The sequence below is a fragment of the Ambystoma mexicanum genome, chromosome 7p, assembly GCF_040938575.1.
Source record: "Ambystoma mexicanum isolate Mex_15411 chromosome 7p, UKY_AmexF1_1, whole genome shotgun sequence".
Lineage (NCBI taxonomy): Eukaryota > Metazoa > Chordata > Amphibia > Caudata > Ambystomatidae > Ambystoma > Ambystoma mexicanum.
In genome coordinates this window covers 738780939-738799513 of record NC_090939.1, presented here as the reverse complement: position 1 = coordinate 738799513, position 18575 = coordinate 738780939, and the positions used below count along the sequence as shown (strand labels likewise).

The 18575-nt window shown below is 49.8% G+C and overlaps 1 protein-coding gene across 7 annotated transcripts in view; it reads left to right on the top strand.

Moving 5' to 3' along the window:
- Positions 1–258: 258 nt before the first annotated feature.
- The window catches only part of SCML2 (Scm polycomb group protein like 2), a 1699115-nt gene continuing 1680798 nt past the window's right edge, over positions 259–18575 (top strand). For 4 of the 7 annotated variants that reach the window (XM_069636837.1, XM_069636835.1, XM_069636832.1 and 1 more), the window contains exon 1: positions 259–351. The gene's annotated coding sequence lies outside the window, so the exon portion shown is untranslated. The remainder of the gene's footprint in view (positions 352–18575) is intronic. The other 3 variants (XM_069636838.1, XM_069636833.1, XM_069636836.1) reach the window with 3 other exon arrangements.

Below are 18575 nucleotides of genomic sequence, written 5' to 3'. Positions count from 1 at the left end.
GTGATGGGGTCGCGACACAGGTCTGCCTGGAGCGTGCAGTGAGTTGGGCGTGACTCGCTGCTGTTGGGTTGTGCTGGGTGGGAAAGCATTAGTCCACACGAAGCAAGCCATAGCCATCCCATAATGGCCGCCAATACCAAATCCAAAGGGAAAGCCGGGATGCGGTCCTTCGCAGTCCAATCTTTTGGAGGTTTCTCTTTCAAAATTGAGTCCGTAGTCCACATCGCTGTGTGGGCGGGGCTTGTTTGGGGCTCTTCTTGCTACGCAGTTAAACTCTTTTTTTCAAAGTAGTCAACATCCGAATCAGTTATTGAATGCGGAACAGAGAGCCAGTAAAAGAACATGTAAGAGGTAGGGCTTTTCGAATAGCATCATAAATTAAGTGGGGAGAGGGGAGTGGTTTCCTAAGTCAAACGTAATAGCAAATTGTCTGTTTTTAAACCTCGTTGACGAAACCCATCATCTAGTTCCTGCTGACCTGTATTGGTGTTCTATTTAGAAATTAATCTATGCACGACTCTCTCTACAGCCTGCGGGCTGACACTTCGGTCACTGCGTGTGCTTCTTTTCGTAGCAGTCACACAGGTTCAAACTGCTGCTCGGTGTGGGGTGACTACCAGACAAGAGACTCGTTCAGTGACACGTAAGGCCTTAAAGGGGCAGCTAACTGTGACAGATTTGACCTATTAGTGGTGTTGTTCACGCCTATTTTTTTTGCATTATGGTACTTGTAGTCCTGAATCCTTTATGGCTCTAGCACTGCAAGTTCTAAATCTAAAGAAGTCAAGAGGACTGAACAAGTCCCTTAGGAAGGAAATGGGATGCATGGTTTGTCAAGTTCCCAGATATAATGTTTTATGTAAGAGTATTTAACTCCTTATTTTGTAAAGTTATGAGTAATGGGGTTTCCCAGGGGCTACAAAAATAGTTGTCATTAACGATTGTTATGTTTGTACACGGGGAAAAAAGCTCCTCTTTCTTGTAATGCATACTCCATTGTACTTATTGAACAGGATTGTGGGTGCTTTGACAGAAACACTGTACAAGAGGATAAAAAGAGGAAGCGCAGCTGGACAGAATGCCATTTCTGAGGGCGGAATAGCATGAGCATTTTTGAGTATAAAACCACCAGTGAGCGCTGCTAATCAGACCTCCCTTTCAAAATGTTGTCTGTTAAAAAATATAGTGCACATTTGTAGATTTGCGTAGACTACAGACACACCGGAGCTGCCCTAATTTTGGCAACATTGCAATTGCAGAGTAAAGGGTGGCAATTAATACAGGCAATTTATTTTAGGCAGACAATAGACAGGGCAGAGTAGTGTAGCTCAGAAGTGGACTTTCCAGTAAAAGAAGGGGTTAGCCATCCTGGGATTTCCTAAGGCTGGCAAACTTCATTTTCACCCTCCCCTTTTCCTGCTGACAAAGCATTCTGGGTATGGCATCATCAGTGGGAGATTCTAAACACACGAGCTAGGACTGGACATCTTAAGGGAGGATTGAAGGGCACCAATCCCTTGTAGAAGATTGCCTATTTAAGCGGGTGAGAACACTTTCTCTCTTCATCTTCGGACTACTGACGAAGAACAATTACACCTGGAACTTGGGGGCGTGGCTAACTGCCATGTAGAGCGGACGTGTCTCCTGTGAGCTCCACGCCGATGTGCCATCATAAGCTGTTTTCATATACTTCAACTTGCTCTGAAACCCTGCAAGTTGCACCATTTGCTGCAGAATGTCATCTGCAGCCGTTCGATCTAACATTCAGGCGGCGAAAGACAACTAACGCCGTTACACGGCGAGCAAAAAGTATCCGAGCATAGAGCGAAAATGGCGGCTCCCGCGTCCTGACTCTTGAAGGACCGGAGCGCGCCAGCTCCGCAGAGGACATCGCCAGCAGGCGTGAGCAGTGGAACCGGAGCAGCCAGCCTGTGCCGGGGTCGAGGGAGGAGAGCAGAGCAGCTGTGCTCGCGGATAGAGCGGGCCGGCCCCCGAGCCCCCACCGAGCAGCGTCCTGCCTGCAGAGTGCGGCTGAGCCCCACAGAGCCCTGCAGAGCCCTGACAAGACCAGCAGCCGGCCAGCGCCACGAAGGAAAGCGGGTGCGGGAAGAAACCAGCCCGGACTTGGATTTCGGGAGCGGAGCGAGAGGGGACCCGCGGCCGCGCATTGCTCCGCCCCCCCGCAGTGAGGACTTAGGGCTGGCCTTCCCGAGGTGCCGGGACCTCAGCTCCCTTCCCCCCGCTAACAAGAATCTTCATCGGGGAGAGGCACATGAGGGGATACCCAGCTGTCGCCTGCAACGCCACGTTTAGGCGGACCAGAGGGCCCGTTTCACGGGAGGTCCCAGTGCTCCCCCATCGCCCGGATCTACCTTGCGCCCTACAGCCAACAGCGGGGGTGGGCCGCCCGGCGCACAGTGCGCCCACAGGAACTGGTGTGCCCATTGTCGCCCGTAACTGACCTTCCGCCCAGCATTGACACTACAAGCGCCTCCCTGACCCTGCCACCCAGGACGCCACAGATGCACGGGGCCTCACCTTTAGCCCAAATCAGCGCCTAGAGGCCTCCACGGCTCACTCACCACAGAGGGGGGTACCCAATAACTAATACAGCAGAAGGTTGGAGCTGGACCACCTTCGAGCAGCATGCAAATTAGTTGACTACACATTGCCCTCCCTTGTCACCAGGAACGGGCGCAGCCTTCCATCTAACAACGCCGAAGCTTCTGCCCCCTCTACAGCGACCCCTAAGTCCCTCTAGGGCACCAGAAAAGCCTCATACCATCGCCTCAGCCCCAGGCGGTACTGCCTCGTGAGTCCTGCAGCGGCAGTAGGAGGCACCCCTCCGCGACTGTGACTAGCGGCCTGCCACCTACGCCCCCGGCGCCCTCGGTGTGAGAAGACCGTGCGTCCACGAGATGGCGGGTAAAAACGGCAGGCCCAAGCAGCGACAGATCACCATGGACACTTATGCAGCCAGCAAATCTCCAAGCCTTGAGAGCTTGAATAAGGTGACCACAGATGCTCAATCTGACCCCACGGCATCAGCGCATACCGAGCCCAGTAACACCCAGATCCTCGAAGCCATCAGGCTGCTCCAAGCAATGATGGAACACAAAATCAATGCCGTTGCCACAGACCTGGGCCTCCTGCGTCAGGACGTCCGATCCCTAGCCGGCAGGACGGAGGTGCTTGAAACACAAGTCAGAGAAAATACTGAATCCAAAACGCACCTCCTCCGAGACGTCGATGAGCTTCAACAAAGGGTAAACAACTTGGAAGACTGAGCTGGAGGTGGAGGGGAGAGCTCGCCGAAACAATATTCGTCTCCTCGGGCTGCCGGAGGGCTCTGAAGGCTCCGACCCCACTAACTACGTAGAGAACCTCCTGCTACAGGAGGTGGGAGCTGGAAAACTCTCCCAAGGCTTCACCATCGAAAGGGCCCATAGATCCCTCGCTAAGAAACCTCCACCGGGGGCCCCACCCAGGCCGGTGATAGCAAAAGTTCTCAACTACAGGGATCGAGAAGTAATCCTGGCCTTTTCCCGAGCAGGTGGTGAAATCAAACGGGACTCCGCTAAAATCGCCATCTACCCTGATTACACCTTCCAGGTCCAAATGAACAGAGCTCAGTTTATACACACAAAGGCCAGATTGAAAGCCGCCGGGCTGCGTTATATGCTCCTGTATCCTTCTAGACTTAAAGTGCTGCACAATAATAAGGCACACCTGTTCGACACTCCGGCACAGGCCAGAGACTGGATGGACGGACTGCAAATACCTGATATCAAGGAAAGGAAGCGGAAACCGAGATAACATTTCTCCCGCCATCTTGATAGGAATTATACAGTCTCTGCCCACCGCCGGTGAGCGACCTGAGCTTCCATACAGCTGATTGGATCCTTCACACGGAGACACTTGAGTCAAGGTTCACTCCACCCCCTGGAAAGTTTCTTCCTTTTGGGTGTATATACCCACCCGTAGGGCACCTGGAGACCAATGTACGGTCCTACGGAGCAGAAACGGGATTGTCATAACGAGGGTCACCTTTCGCAGTTAAAGGGTGGGTGGGAAACAGGGAGTTACTGTTGAAGTTGGGAACAATCAACGGAAAATACCGAGACCACGGGAGCCTTCTATACGCAATGCAGCACAAACAAGACCCCGAGTTCCGCTCGCCTCATACGACTGCCCACATAACACCTATGGCTGACACAGTAAAGATCGTTACTTGGAACGTCAGAGGCCTGAACAGCTTTGTTAAACAACGACGCGTCCAATCCTATTGGAAGAGATGCAAGGTTGGAATCTCCTTGCTACAAGAGACTCATCTAACTGCCAAAAAACTAGATGCCCTGGCCAAAACTTGGCATGGCACCCTAGTGGGTTCCGCTTACTCCTCCTATGCCAGAGGGGTCCTGGTTTGGATTGCCCCTTTGGTCCCCTTCAGGCTTACTAGTACTAAATCAGACAACGAGGGGAGGATGGTAGTGGTTTGTGGCTCTATCGAGGGCAAAGAGTTATGCCTAGTTAGTACTTATGCACCCAACCACGACCAACTGTCTTCTTCCACTCCCTCTATGCACGCCTCACCCCATATATGGACAGAATCATGATATGGTGAGGTGACCATAATTGCACCCTTGACCCCCTACTGGATAGATCCGACAACAAACACGATCGCCCCTCCCCCTGGCCAAAATACTTTCCAAACTAGTCCAACAGTTGCAACTCAGTGATCTTTGGAGGGACCAGCACCCGGAGCAACGCGAGTATTCCTTCTACTCCCCACCACATGCCGTGCATACCAGGCTAGATTATATTTTCCTCAGCCAAACACAACAGTCTTCTTTTGTTGACGCGCACTATTTGCCGAGGGTACTGTCTGACCACTCACCTCTGTTGGTCACCTGGGAGGTGTTCCCGCCCAAACCCCCTATACCCACATGGAGATTGAGAGCTGAAGCCTTACTTGATACTGCATTCAGAGAATGCATAAAGGATAGTACTGAGGAATACTGGCAGAATAACCTGCACAGCGTCAAATACATGAGCACATCCTGGGAGACATATAAGGTGGTCATGTGGGGCGAGATGATCGCAGCAGTTGGGGGTGCCCAGAGATCCATCACAACCTTGCTGGAGCACGCTGAGAAGGACCTGAGTATCCTTGAAGGCAGGGTTGACCCATCCCCTGATCATTTACATAGAATTACCGAACTCAGACAAACCCGCCCAACTCATTGGGAACCCCTAGGTTTTTTAGGAGCTATGCTAAGCACACGGAAAGAATCCATGCCCTGGGGGACAAGCCTGGGAAACTCTTAGCCTGGCTCTATAAAAGGGAAACCCCCAGCCACCCATTTGCCACATAATCACACCAGACGGCACCGCCGTGCATACCCAACAAGAAATTAATTTGGTTTTCTCAAACTTCTATCGCAACTTGTTCTCCGAGACCTCGCCCCCTTCTGACACAGGGATCGAAGACGCCCTTGACTTGCCAAAATTAGACTCACATATGGCTGAGACCCTTGACGAGCCTGTCACTCCCGATGAGGTCAGGATGGTAATTAGTTTAACAAAGGTAGCGGGCGCCCCTCTCTCGCAAGAACAGACATGATAACCTGTTCAGTGGTTATTAACCACTTGAGAGTTCGCAGCCACTGCTTTTACTCACTGTGCCTTTCACAGATGGGAAATATCCATTTGCATATCAGTCTTTGTCCTGCCCAGGGGCAGTCCAGCACCGAAATACAATGGCAATTCCAATCTGAACGAGAGTACCACCAGCAACCCCATACACGTGTTTCACCCTTGTTGGGGATCATCAGTGAGGTGAAGCTGATGCCTCTCTAAGCACAGTGAGAGGGAGACCACGTCTGGTTGCCCCCAGGAGACCTAGGGTTACCAATCCCAGGTTCCTTAACAAATAGTTTAACAAAGGTAGCGGGCGCCCCTCTCTCGCAAGAAAAGACATGATAACCTGTTCAGTGGTTATTAACCACTTGAGAGTTCGCAGCCACTGCTTTTACTCACTGTGCCTTTCACAGATGGGAAATATCCATTTGCATATCAGTCTTTGTCCTGCCCAGGGGCAGTCCAGCACCGAAATACAATGGCAATTCCAATCTGAACGAGAGTACCACCAGCAACCCCATACACGTGTTTCACCCTTGTTGGGGATCATCAGTGAGGTGAAGCTGATGCCTCTCTAAGCACAGTGAGAGGGAGACCACGTCTGGTTGCCCCCAGGAGACCTAGGGTTACCAATCCCAGGTTCCTTAACAAATAGTTTAACAAAGGTAGCGGGCGCCCCTCTCTCGCAAGAACAGACATGATAACCTGTTCAGTGGTTATCAACCACTTGAGAGTTCGCAGCCACTGCTTTTACTCACTGTGCCTTTCACAGATGGGAAATATCCATTTTCATATCAGTCTTTGTCCTGCCCAGGGGCAGTCCAGCACCGAAATACAATGGCAATTCCAATCTGAACGAGAGTACCACCAGCAACCCCATACACGTGTTTCACCCTTGTTGGGGATCATCAGTGAGGTGAAGCTGATGCCTCTCTAAGCACAGTGAGAGGGAGACCACGTCTGGTTGCCCCCAGGAGACCTAGGGTTACCAATCCCAGGTTCCTTAACAAATAGTTTAACAAAGGTAGCGGGCGCCCCTCTCTCGCAAGAACAGACATGATAACCTGTTCAGTGGTTATTAACCACTTGAGAGTTCGCAGCCACTGCTTTTACTCACTGTGCCTTTCACAGATGGGAAATATCCATTTGCATATCAGTCTTTGTCCTGCCCAGGGGCAGTCCAGCACCGAAATACGATGGCAATTCCAATCTGAACGAGAGTACCACCAGCAACCCCATACACGTGTTTCACCCTTGTTGGGGATCATCAGTGAGGTGAAGCTGATGCCTCTCTAAGCACAGTGAGAGGGAGACCACGTCTGGTTGCCCCCAGGAGACCTAGGGTTACCAATCCCAGGTTCCTTAACAAATAGTTTAACAAAGGTAGCGGGCGCCCCTCTCTCGCAAGAACAGACATGATAACCTGTTCAGTGGTTATTAACCACTTGAGAGTTCGCAGCCACTGCTTTTACTCACTGTGCCTTTCACAGATGGGAAATATCCATTTGCATATCAGTCTTTGTCCTGCCCAGGGGCAGTCCAGCACCGAAATACAATGGCAATTCCAATCTGAACGAGAGTACCACCAGCAACCCCATACACGTGTTTCACCCTTGTTGGGGATCATCAGTGAGGTGAAGCTGATGCCTCTCTAAGCACAGTGAGAGGGAGACCACGTCTGGTTGCCCCCAGGAGACCTAGGGTTACCAATCCCAGGTTCCTTAACAAATAGTTTAACAAAGGTAGCGGGCGCCCCTCTCTCGCAAGAACAGACATGATAACCTGTTCAGTGGTTATTAACCACTTGAGAGTTCGCAGCCACTGCTTTTACTCACTGTGCCTTTCACAGATGGGAAATATCCATTTGCATATCAGTCTTTGTCCTGCCCAGGGGCAGTCCAGCACCGAAATACAATGGCAATTCCAATCTGAACGAGAGTACCACCAGCAACCCCATACACGTGTTTCACCCTTGTTGGGGATCATCAGTGAGGTGAAGCTGATGCCTCTCTAAGCACAGTGAGAGGGAGACCACGTCTGGTTGCCCCCAGGAGACCTAGGGTTACCAATCCCAGGTTCCTTAACAAATAGTTTAACAAAGGTAGCGGGCGCCCCTCTCTCGCAAGAACAGACATGATAACCTGTTCAGTGGTTATTAACCACTTGAGAGTTCGCAGCCACTGCTTTTACTCACTGTGCCTTTCACAGATGGGAAATATCCATTTGCATATCAGTCTTTGTCCTGCCCAGGGGCAGTCCAGCACCGAAATACAATGGCAATTCCAATCTGAACGAGAGTACCACCAGCAACCCCATACACGTGTTTCACCCTTGTTGGGGATCATCAGTGAGGTGAAGCTGATGCCTCTCTAAGCACAGTGAGAGGGAGACCACGTCTGGTTGCCCCCAGGAGACCTAGGGTTACCAATCCCAGGTTCCTTAACAAATAGTTTAACAAAGGTAGCGGGCGCCCCTCTCTCGCAAGAACAGACATGATAACCTGTTCAGTGGTTATTAACCACTTGAGAGTTCGCAGCCACTGCTTTTACTCACTGTGCCTTTCACAGATGGGAAATATCCATTTGCATATCAGTCTTTGTCCTGCCCAGGGGCAGTCCAGCACCGAAATACAATGGCAATTCCAATTCCAATCTGAACGAGAGTACCACCAGCAACCCCATACACGTGTTTCACCCTTGTTGGGGATCATCAGTGAGGTGAATCTGTGAAAGGCACAGTGAGTAAAAGCAGTGGCTGCGAACTCTCAAGTGGTTAATAACCACTGAACAGGTTATCATGTCTGTTCTTGCGAGAGAGGGGCGCCCGCTACCTTTGTAATACTATTTGTTAAGGAACCTGGGATTGGTAACCCTAGGTCTCCTGGGGGCAACCAGACGTGGTCTCCCTCTCACTGTGCTTAGAGAGGCATCAGCTTCACCTCACTGATGATCCCCAACAAGGGTGAAACACGTGTATGGGGTTGCTGGTGGTACTCTCGTTCAGATTGGAATTGCCATTGTATTTCGGTGCTGGACTGCCCCTGGGCAGGACAAAGACTGATATGCAAATGGATATTTCCCATCTGTGAAAGGCACAGTGAGTAAAAGCAGTGGCTGCGAACTCTCAAGTGGTTAATAACCACTGAACAGGTTATCATGTCTGTTCTTGCGAGAGAGGGGCGCCCGCTACCTTTGTAATACTATTTGTTAAGGAACCTGGGATTGGTAACCCTAGGTCTCCTGGGGGCAACCAGACGTGGTCTTCCTCTCACTGTGCTTAGAGAGGCATCAGCTTCACCTCACTGATGATCCCCAACAAGGGTGAAACACGTGTATGGGGTTGCTGGTGGTACTCTCGTTCAGATTGGAATTGCCATTGTATTTCGGTGCTGGACTGCCCCTGGGCAGGACAAAGACTGATATGCAAATGGATATTTCCCATCTGTGAAAGGCACAGTGAGTAAAAGCAGTGGCTGCGAACTCTCAAGTGGTTAATAACCACTGAACAGGTTATCATGTCTGTTCTTGCGAGAGAGGGGCGCCCGCTACCTTTGTAATACTATTTGTTAAGGAACCTGGGATTGGTAACCCTAGGTCTCCTGGGGGCAACCAGACGTGGTCTCCCTCTCACTGTGCTTAGAGAGGCATCAGCCTCACCTCACTGATGATCCCCAACAAGGGTGAAACACGTGTATGGGGTTGCTGGTGGTACTCTCGTTCAGATTGGAATTGCCATTGTATTTCGGTGCTGGACTGCCCCTGGGCAGGACAAAGACTGATATGCAAATGGATATTTCCCATCTGTGAAAGGCACAGTGAGTAAAAGCAGTGGCTGCGAACTCTCAAGTGGTTAATAACCACTGAACAGGTTATCATGTCTGTTCTTGCGAGAGAGGGGCGCCCGCTACCTTTGTAATACTATTTGTTAAGGAACCTGGGATTGGTAACCCTAGGTCTCCTGGGGGCAACCAGACGTGGTCTCCCTCTCACTGTGCTTAGAGAGGCATCAGCTTCACCTCACTGATGATCCCCAACAAGGGTGAAACACGTGTATGGGGTTGCTGGTGGTACTCTCGTTCAGATTGGAATTGCCATTGTATTTCGGTGCTGGACTGCCCCTGGGCAGGACAAAGACTGATATGCAAATGGATATTTCCCATCTGTGAAAGGCACAGTGAGTAAAAGCAGTGGCTGCGAACTCTCAAGTGGTTAATAACCACTGAACAGGTTATCATGTCTGTTCTTGCGAGAGAGGGGCGCCCGCTACCTTTGTAATACTATTTGTTAAGGAACCTGGGATTGGTAACCCTAGGTCTCCTGGGGGCAACCAGACGTGGTCTCCCTCTCACTGTGCTTAGAGAGGCATCAGCTTCACCTCACTGATGATCCCCAACAAGGGTGAAACACGTGTATGGGGTTGCTGGTGGTACTCTCGTTCAGATTGGAATTGCCATTGTATTTCGGTGCTGGACTGCCCCTGGGCAGGACAAAGACTGATATGCAAATGGATATTTCCCATCTGTGAAAGGCACAGTGAGTAAAAGCAGTGGCTGCGAACTCTCAAGTGGTTAATAACCACTGAACAGGTTATCATGTCTGTTCTTGCGAGAGAGGGGCGCCCGCTACCTTTGTAATACTATTTGTTAAGGAACCTGGGATTGGTAACCCTAGGTCTCCTGGGGGCAACCAGACGTGGTCTCCCTCTCACTGTGCTTAGAGAGGCATCAGCTTCACCTCACTGATGATCCCCAACAAGGGTGAAACACGTGTATGGGGTTGCTGGTGGTACTCTCGTTCAGATTGGAATTGCCATTGTATTTCGGTGCTGGACTGCCCCTGGGCAGGGCAAAGACTGATATGCAAATGGATATTTCCCATCTGTGAAAGGCACAGTGAGTAAAAGCAGTGGCTGCGAACTCTCAAGTGGTTAATAACCACTGAACAGGTTATCATGTCTGTTCTTGCGAGAGAGGGGCGCCCGCTACCTTTGTAATACAGGATGGTAATTAGATCGCTACCAGCTGGGAAAACCCCGGGCTCAGATGGCCTTCCGGGGGAGTTCTATAATAACTATGATGAAACACTTGCCCTTATATTGGCCCAGGTCTATAATGAGGCCTTCGAGCGTGGCGCCCTTCCGGACTCCCTGATCGAGGCCGTGATAATACCCTTACTCAAACCAGGGAAGGACGGGGCAGATTGTGGTTCATTCAGGCCCCTCTCTATGCTAAACGTAGACTGCAAGATCCTCACTGCCCTGCTTGCTAATAGACTACGTAGGGTGATCCCACTGTTGATTCATCAAGACCAAACTGGATATGTCCCCGGACGATCCATCACTGAGAACCTGCGCAGGTAGCATCATGTCATCTATAGTACCAAGGGAAGACCACAGAAACTTGCAGTGGCGTCACTAGACGCCACCAAAGCTTTTGACTCCGTGAGGTGGGAATGGTTATATGCTACCATGGCCAAAATGGGGATAGGCCCTGTATTTCTGAAGTGGACTCAGTTGGTTTATGCGAATCCCACTGCAAGGGTACGCACCAACAGAACCTATTCCGCAAAATGGCCCCTGCACAGGGGCACCCGTCAAGGTTGCCCTCTGTCCCCCATGTTGTACATCATTGCCGCGGAACCAGTGGCAGCCTACCTGAGACAGGAATATGGAGATGGGGGCATTAAAATAGATAGAACGACTCACCTTGTCTCTATGTACGCTGATGACACCCTTTTGTACCTGCAAGACCCTGAACACCTCCTGCCCTACATCTTAGAAACGCTGGACCGCTTTCACAAGCACACTGGGATCCAGATCAGTATGAGCAAATCTTGCCTCTACCCCCTAGCTGCACTACACAGTGAAGAATACAGATCCCTCCCCCCTCTAGACCTCGAATGGCAGGTGACATCTTTCAAATATTTGGGGATAACTATACACAGAAACCCCGGTACGGAACATATTCTTAATATCGTTAAGGCCAAAGACTCCCTCACGAAATCCATGGAATTGTGGGGTCGGCTCCCGCTTTCAATGGCCGGGAGGGCGGGTCTCCTTAAGATGGTCGCCCTTCCCCACCTATTGCATAACTTCACTAACATTCCCTTCAACATCCCCCCCTCGTTCTTTAAAGACCTCAACAAACTCTGTAGGGGCTTCCTCTGGCAGGGAGATAGACACAGGGTGGCATTGGAGACCCTCCAGAGGCCATACGAGAGGGGTGGACTGAAGATCCCCAATTTCGAACTCTACTTCCTTGCTAGCCAGCTGAGACATGTTGTGCAGTGGATGGCCGATGAGATCACAACGGACACTCGCCTCCTCCAACCGGCCCTCCCCCGGCTGCTACTGAGAGACATGCTGTGGACCAGAAAGGGTGCCCTAGAATATTTCCCTGACCTCGTCAAGCTAGGGATCCGGTTTTGGAAAAGGGCCTGCAGGCTAGTCGGGTCTGAAGATCTGTACTCCCCACAGATCCCCATTGCAGCACTTATGACCAGTCATTCCTGGGGGCAACTTGCGACTCGCACACAATGGGAGCCCTAGGGGGTGGGCACACTGGGGGACTTGATCCAAGAACGGGAAATCTTAACCTTCCCGGAACTCTGCGACGCCACGGGCTTCCCGGCAGTGCAATTCCTGTTGCACAGAGTGGTCATACAGGCCCTGAATAACAGATGGCCGGTTGCTGTCGACCAGACCGAAGAGAACAAATGCATCAAAAGGATACTGAACGCTGCTGAGGGGGGCCACGAAACCTCACGTATCTACGAGGCCCTACTGTGGGGCTCCACCAAGGACGAGCTCAAATGCAGGAACAAATGGGAAACGGAATTAAGCCTTGTTTTTGAAGACAAAGATTGGGGTGATATAACCCGCTACCATAAAAAAATCTCCCGAAACGCCCGCTTACAGCTCATCTAACTGTATATCATTAACAGAGCGTACCTCACCCCGGAAGTTATATCAAGATTCACCGGTGCTGGCACCCAATTATGCCCCAAATGCAGGGAGCCCAGGGTTGGTATGACCCACATGTTCTGGGGATGCCCAGTGATTAGGGAGTTTTGGTCACAAGTGAAGGGAAGAGTTGCCGGTGCAGACATTGAAGTGGACAAACCCTCGGCATGCATAATGGTCAGGTATAGGCGCAGCAGGAAGAATAAACCCCTAAACAAGCTCAGAGACCTTACATATATATAACGGCTAAAAGACGCATAGCCATGGGGTGGAAAAGCCCCAGAGGGCCGCTTATGCCCCTCTGGTGGGGAGATCTCTCGAAGTGGATTACAGCTGAAACCGCGGCATGGGAGACGGCGATCCAAGTGCAGAAACTAGACTGTAGCGAGGAGCTACATCGTTGGGTGGCCTTGACAGTACCTCTACTCCATCCTGAGTTGCAGGATAGTGAGCCGGACGGAGAAGGCGACCCAGACTTGGTGTCGTAAATCTCCCCCGTCTCACCTGTGATCGGGATCTCCCTTGTTCGGCCGCAGGACTCTTCCTGTGGATGGTTCGGGTCTTGATTGGGCTCGCCCGAGCCTCGTCAGGTTGCAGGACGCGTTCAGAGTTCCGGGAAGTTCGTGGTTCCAGGGTTTCCAGGATTAGTGTAGAACGAGTAAGTGGGGGGGGAAATCCGGGAACAGGATAAAGGCAAGGAAGGAAGCAAGAGGATCAAGGAAATCAATGTAGAGAGTAAGCACACGTCGGGTCACTACCGAAGATAGCGTGAGACGCGCGGACCCGCAGGGGCGTGACCAATTTATAGTACGTGCCACGACGTGAAAGCTAGTGCGTAGCACGGAGCTTGGTACGGCCATGTTGGGAGGAAGAAGGAGTACAAGCCCTTCGTGACAATGACCATGAGGTCCAGAAGGGGCAATTTCGCCGGGTCATGACAGCATGCCCCCTCCGAAGACTGGTTCTTCCAGGCTTGCCTGGGTGAATAAGATGGAATCTTCTGAGCAAACGAGGGGTCTTTAAATTAGAAACTGGTTCCCATGTTCTCTCGCTAGGGGGGTAGCCTTTCCACTCGACCAGATATTGTAGTCGACCCCTCCTATTCCTGGAATCACATATCCTGGACACCTCATATTCCAACTGGTCGTTCCCAACCACAGGTGCGGGTTTGAAGGGTTTTCGAGTAGAACTAACGTAGGGTTTCATCAGGGAAGTATGGAAGACTGGATGTATCTTTTTCCAGGAATCCGGAAGCTTAAGTCGGAAGGAGACAGGATTGATGACCTCCTTTATAGAAAATGGACCATAATAGCGAGGAGCTAATTTGTTTGGTCGTAGATGTCGAGGTACCATTTTCGAGGCTAACCAGACTTGATCGCCAACTGAATAGGAAGGTGATGGTCTTCTCTTAGAGTCTGCATATCTTTTGGTTTGAGTCTGGGCCTGTTCTAACTGATCCTTTGCCTCTCTTTGTAAGTCGATCAGCGTCTGAATCCAAGAGTCAAGGGTAGGTACCGGAGTAGATTCGGGAAGAACTGATGGTAAAACAGACGGGTGATAACCTTGACTGCAATAGAAAGGGCTGATCTTGAGAGATGAATGATCTGAGTTATTGTAGGAGAATTTGGCTAAGGGCATAAGGAGAGACCAATCGTCTTGAACCTTGGTGGCAAAACAACGAAGATATTGTTCCAGGGTTTGATTTACTCGTTCCGTTGCCCCATTGGTTTGTGGATGATAGCCTGAAGAAAGGGCACATTGGATTCCTAGAACACGACAGAGATGTTTCCAGAATTGTGAAATATACTGGGGTCCCCGATCCGAAATAATCTTGGAAGGAAGGCCATGAAGACGAAAAATATGTTCCAGGAAAATTCCAGCAAGTTCCGAGGAAGAGGGTAGTTTATACAATGGTGTAAAATGAGCTAGATGAGTGAACAAGTCAATGGTTAACATAATGGTTGTATATCCTCGGGAAGGTGGTAATTCAACAATAAAGTCAGTGGCAATAACTCCCCAGGGTCGGGTTGGCAACGTAGGTTGTAGAAGCAGACCCGCCGGCCTCTGATTATCGTACTTGTTTGGACTACAAATAGCACATGTCTTGATGTATTGGACTACACTGGACTTCATCCCTGGCCACCAGAATTGTCTTTGTATAAGACGGAAGGTGTTGGTTACTCCTCGATGGCAGGAGTGAAGAGTATCATGGCATAGATTCATTACCTTCTGTTGAAGTTCTTTTGTCGGAATGACCACTGAATTGTTCTTGAATAAATATCCTTCCTTGATTGTCAGACGCCAGGGATTTTTCTTCGATATGTCCTTCCAGAGTTCAGATAATTGAGTCTGTGCTCTGATTTCTTCCAGGAGATTGATTGCTTGAGCTACAAAGATTGCGGGTGGAAACATTTTTGGATAGATCTTATCCTCCAAGGGAACATAGTCGGGACGCCGAGAAAGGGCATTGGCAATCACGTTTTGCGATCCAGGAACATGTGAAATTTGAAATTGATATTGAGCAAAGAAGTAGGCCCATCGAGCTTGACTACTATTCCTGCACTCCATGGATTGTAGGACCGGAAGATTTCGGTGATCAGTACGGACTTGAACTGGATATTTAGCACCCAGGAGTAAATGTCTCCATTCAGTGAAGGCATGACGAATAGCCAATAACTCCTTCTCCAGAACTGAGTAGTGAGTCTCGCTGGTGGTCAGGGTCCGTGAGAGATAAGCAATGGGATGTTCCAACTTATCAGATTCTTGTTTTAAAACTGCTCCTTTGGCGTAATTGGAGGCATCAGTTTCCACTAGAAAAGGACGATTTATATCAGGTTGGGCCAGGATGGGGGCCTGGGTGAATTCTTCTTTCAAGCGTTGGAATGCCTTGTCTTGTGGTATAGACCAGTTAAATGGAACGTCTTTCTTCAGGAGATTAACAATGGGTTGAACAATCTCGGAAAAGGTGGGAATACATTTCTGGTAGAAGTTGGCAAGCCCCAGGAAGGATTGTATTTGCTTAACAGATGTTGGGGCGGGCCAAGCCAGTATGGCCTTCACCTTTGATGGGTCCATACTAATTCCTTCTGAACTGAGGACAAATCCCAGATAGTGAACTGATGTGACATGGTTTGGTTAAGAGTTGATTTTCACGGAGACGTTGAAGTACTGCTTTTACATGTTCTTCATGTTTCTAGGAGTCCTTGGAGAAGATCAATATGTCATCCAAGTAGACGATAACATTGAGAAATAACATGTCAGAGAACACCCTATCCATAAAACGCTGGAAGACTGCAGGAGCATTGGTCAGACCAAAGGGCATGACTAGGTATTCAAAGTGACCAAAGGGTGTTCTAAAGGCTGTTTTCCATTCGTCTCCTTCCCGGATAAGGATCAAATGGTAAGCACCTCGGAGATCCAGTTTCGTGAATATCACTGCACCTCTCACAGCTTCAAGGATATCCGAGATCAGGGGTAGAGGGTATCTGTCTTTCAGGGTGTATTGATTTAGGCCCCGATAGTCCAGGCAAGGTCTGAGCTCTTTAGTATCCTTTTTCGGAACAAAGAACAATGAAGCACCAGCTGGTGATTTTGAAGGTCTTATGGTGCCGTTCTCAAGATTAGTGTCTAGGTATTCCCGGAGGGCTCTCTTTTCGGGTTCTGAAAGGATAAACATCCTGCCAAAAGGAATCACTGCTGAGGGTTCAGTATCTATGGCACAGTCTTCGGGTCTATGTGGAGGTAAGGCTTGAACAATGGCAGTAGAGAATACATCAGCATACCCTTGATAGATCTCTGGAACTTGTACAATATTGGAAACCATGAGTGGTGTCTCTGGACACCTTGGTAGACTTATGGGAGCTGTGACTGAGGTATCCAGGTTTAATCAATGGTTCATACAGAACTCCGAGCCCAGGAATAAGGATCCGGCCGTCCAGTTGATCTATGGATTGTGCCTTTGTAACCAGGGCATGCCAAGAACCAAGGGGTAATGGGCTGATTTTATAATGTCAAACACAATCCTTTCTTGATGATGATTTATGGAAAGATGGATCTCCCTTGTTTGCAGACTTATGGGTCCTGAGGAAAGAGATCTTCCGTCAATTGCTTCCACTGGCTGTGAAAAACTTCTTGCTTCATATGGAATGTTATGACTTCTTACCCAATCTTGATCAATGAAGACTCCCATTGCTCCGCAATCCACCAAGGTCAGTATGGGGTAGACCTTGTCCTTGGATGGCGATAAAAAGGCCTGTAATATCACCAATTTGTTTTGTCCAGGAGAGTTCAAGGATGGAATTGATGTGGAGCAAACATCGCTCTCCCGAAACCTTGCTCCATTTAGGATCGGGAGCTGGCGTTTCCCGAGCGTCGGGGAGGAACCAGAGGACACTCTTTAACTAGATGTTTATCTGAGGCACAATACATACTTAAGCCTGTGTGTATCCTTCTTAACCTTTCCTGCGGGGAAATTGGTCCACGAAAGGCTCCGAGTTGCATGGGTTCAGAATCAGTGCTCGGATTCTTGGCAGATTCGGTCCTTGTAACATTCTCTGGGGAGTTTCTTTGAATTGAGACTTTATTCTTTTTCTTTTCGGCCTTTCTTTCTTGGATTCTGAAGTCTATTTGCATAGACAAGTCCAGGAGGGCCTGCCACTCTGGCTAATTCGTCCTTAATCTCTTCATTTAGACCTCTGCGAAATAAGGTAAAACTGGCTTCCAGGGGCCAGTCCGCCTCTTTGGCTAGCTGTTTGAATCTGGTAACATAGGTCAACATGTCTTGGGATCCTTGTTGGAAGTCGAGTAACTTCTCTTGAGCACCGTGGACCAGCTCTGGACGTTCGAACATGGTCTTGAGTTCCGTGATGAAGCCTTCATAATCATCCAGGAGAGCATCCCCTGAATTGAGTAAAGGAGTGGCCCATGTAAGGGCATTACCGGAAAGATGCGATATTGTGAAGCCCACCTTAGCCCTAGGAGTTGAGAAATAGTAGGGCTTGAAGGTAAAATGTACCAAACAAGAATCCAGGAATCCACGTAAGGTCTTTGTTGAACCGTCGTATTTATCAACCACTCCTCCCAATAGTACGCTGTCCTTATTCGCGGAGTCACGTGACAAGACAAGCTGTCTTAGCGCCGCATTCTCAGCTTTTAAATTCTGCATCTCTGTGGAAAGTTCTTGCATTCCGCGCATCAGGTCCTGAATAGCATTCTCCATGGTAGAATCCGTATTGATCGTTTGGCGTCTCCACCTGTCGTAAATCTCCCCCCGTCTCACCTGTGATCGGGATCTCCCTTGTTCGGCTGCAGGACTCTTCCTGTGGATGGTTCGGGTCTTGAATAGGCTCGTCCGAGCCTCGTCAGGTTGCAGGACGCGTTCAGAGTTCCGGGAAGTTCGTGGTTCCAGGGTATCCAGGATTAGCGTAGAACGAGTAAGTACGGGGGGAAATCCGAGAACAGGATAAAGGCAAGGAAGGAAGCAAGAGGATCAAGGAAATCAATGTAGAGAGTAAGCACACGTCGGGTCACTACCGAAGATAGCGTGAGACTCGCGGACCCGCAGGGGCGTGACCAATTTATAGTACGTGCCACGACGTGAAAGCTAGTGCGTAGCACGGAGCTTGGTACGGCCATGTTGGGAGGAAGAAGGAGTACAAGCCCTTCGTGACAATGACCATAAGGTCCAGAAGGGGCAATTTCGCCGAGTCATGACACTTGGGCAGGGACTCGACAGAAACAATGAACTAACCGTGGTCTTGGAGGGGGGGAGGGGACGGTGGGGGGGAGTTGGGGCTTTATTTTTGATACGCTTGATCTACTACCAATGATACCAGTTCTCTTATCTCATGTTATGAAAACAATAAAATATATTTAAAAAAAATAAAAATACACCTGGAACTTTGTCAGGAGAACACTGTGCTCTTAAGTCGTTTTCCATAGAAATAAAGCAAAAACCTACAAGAGAAGGGCTATCC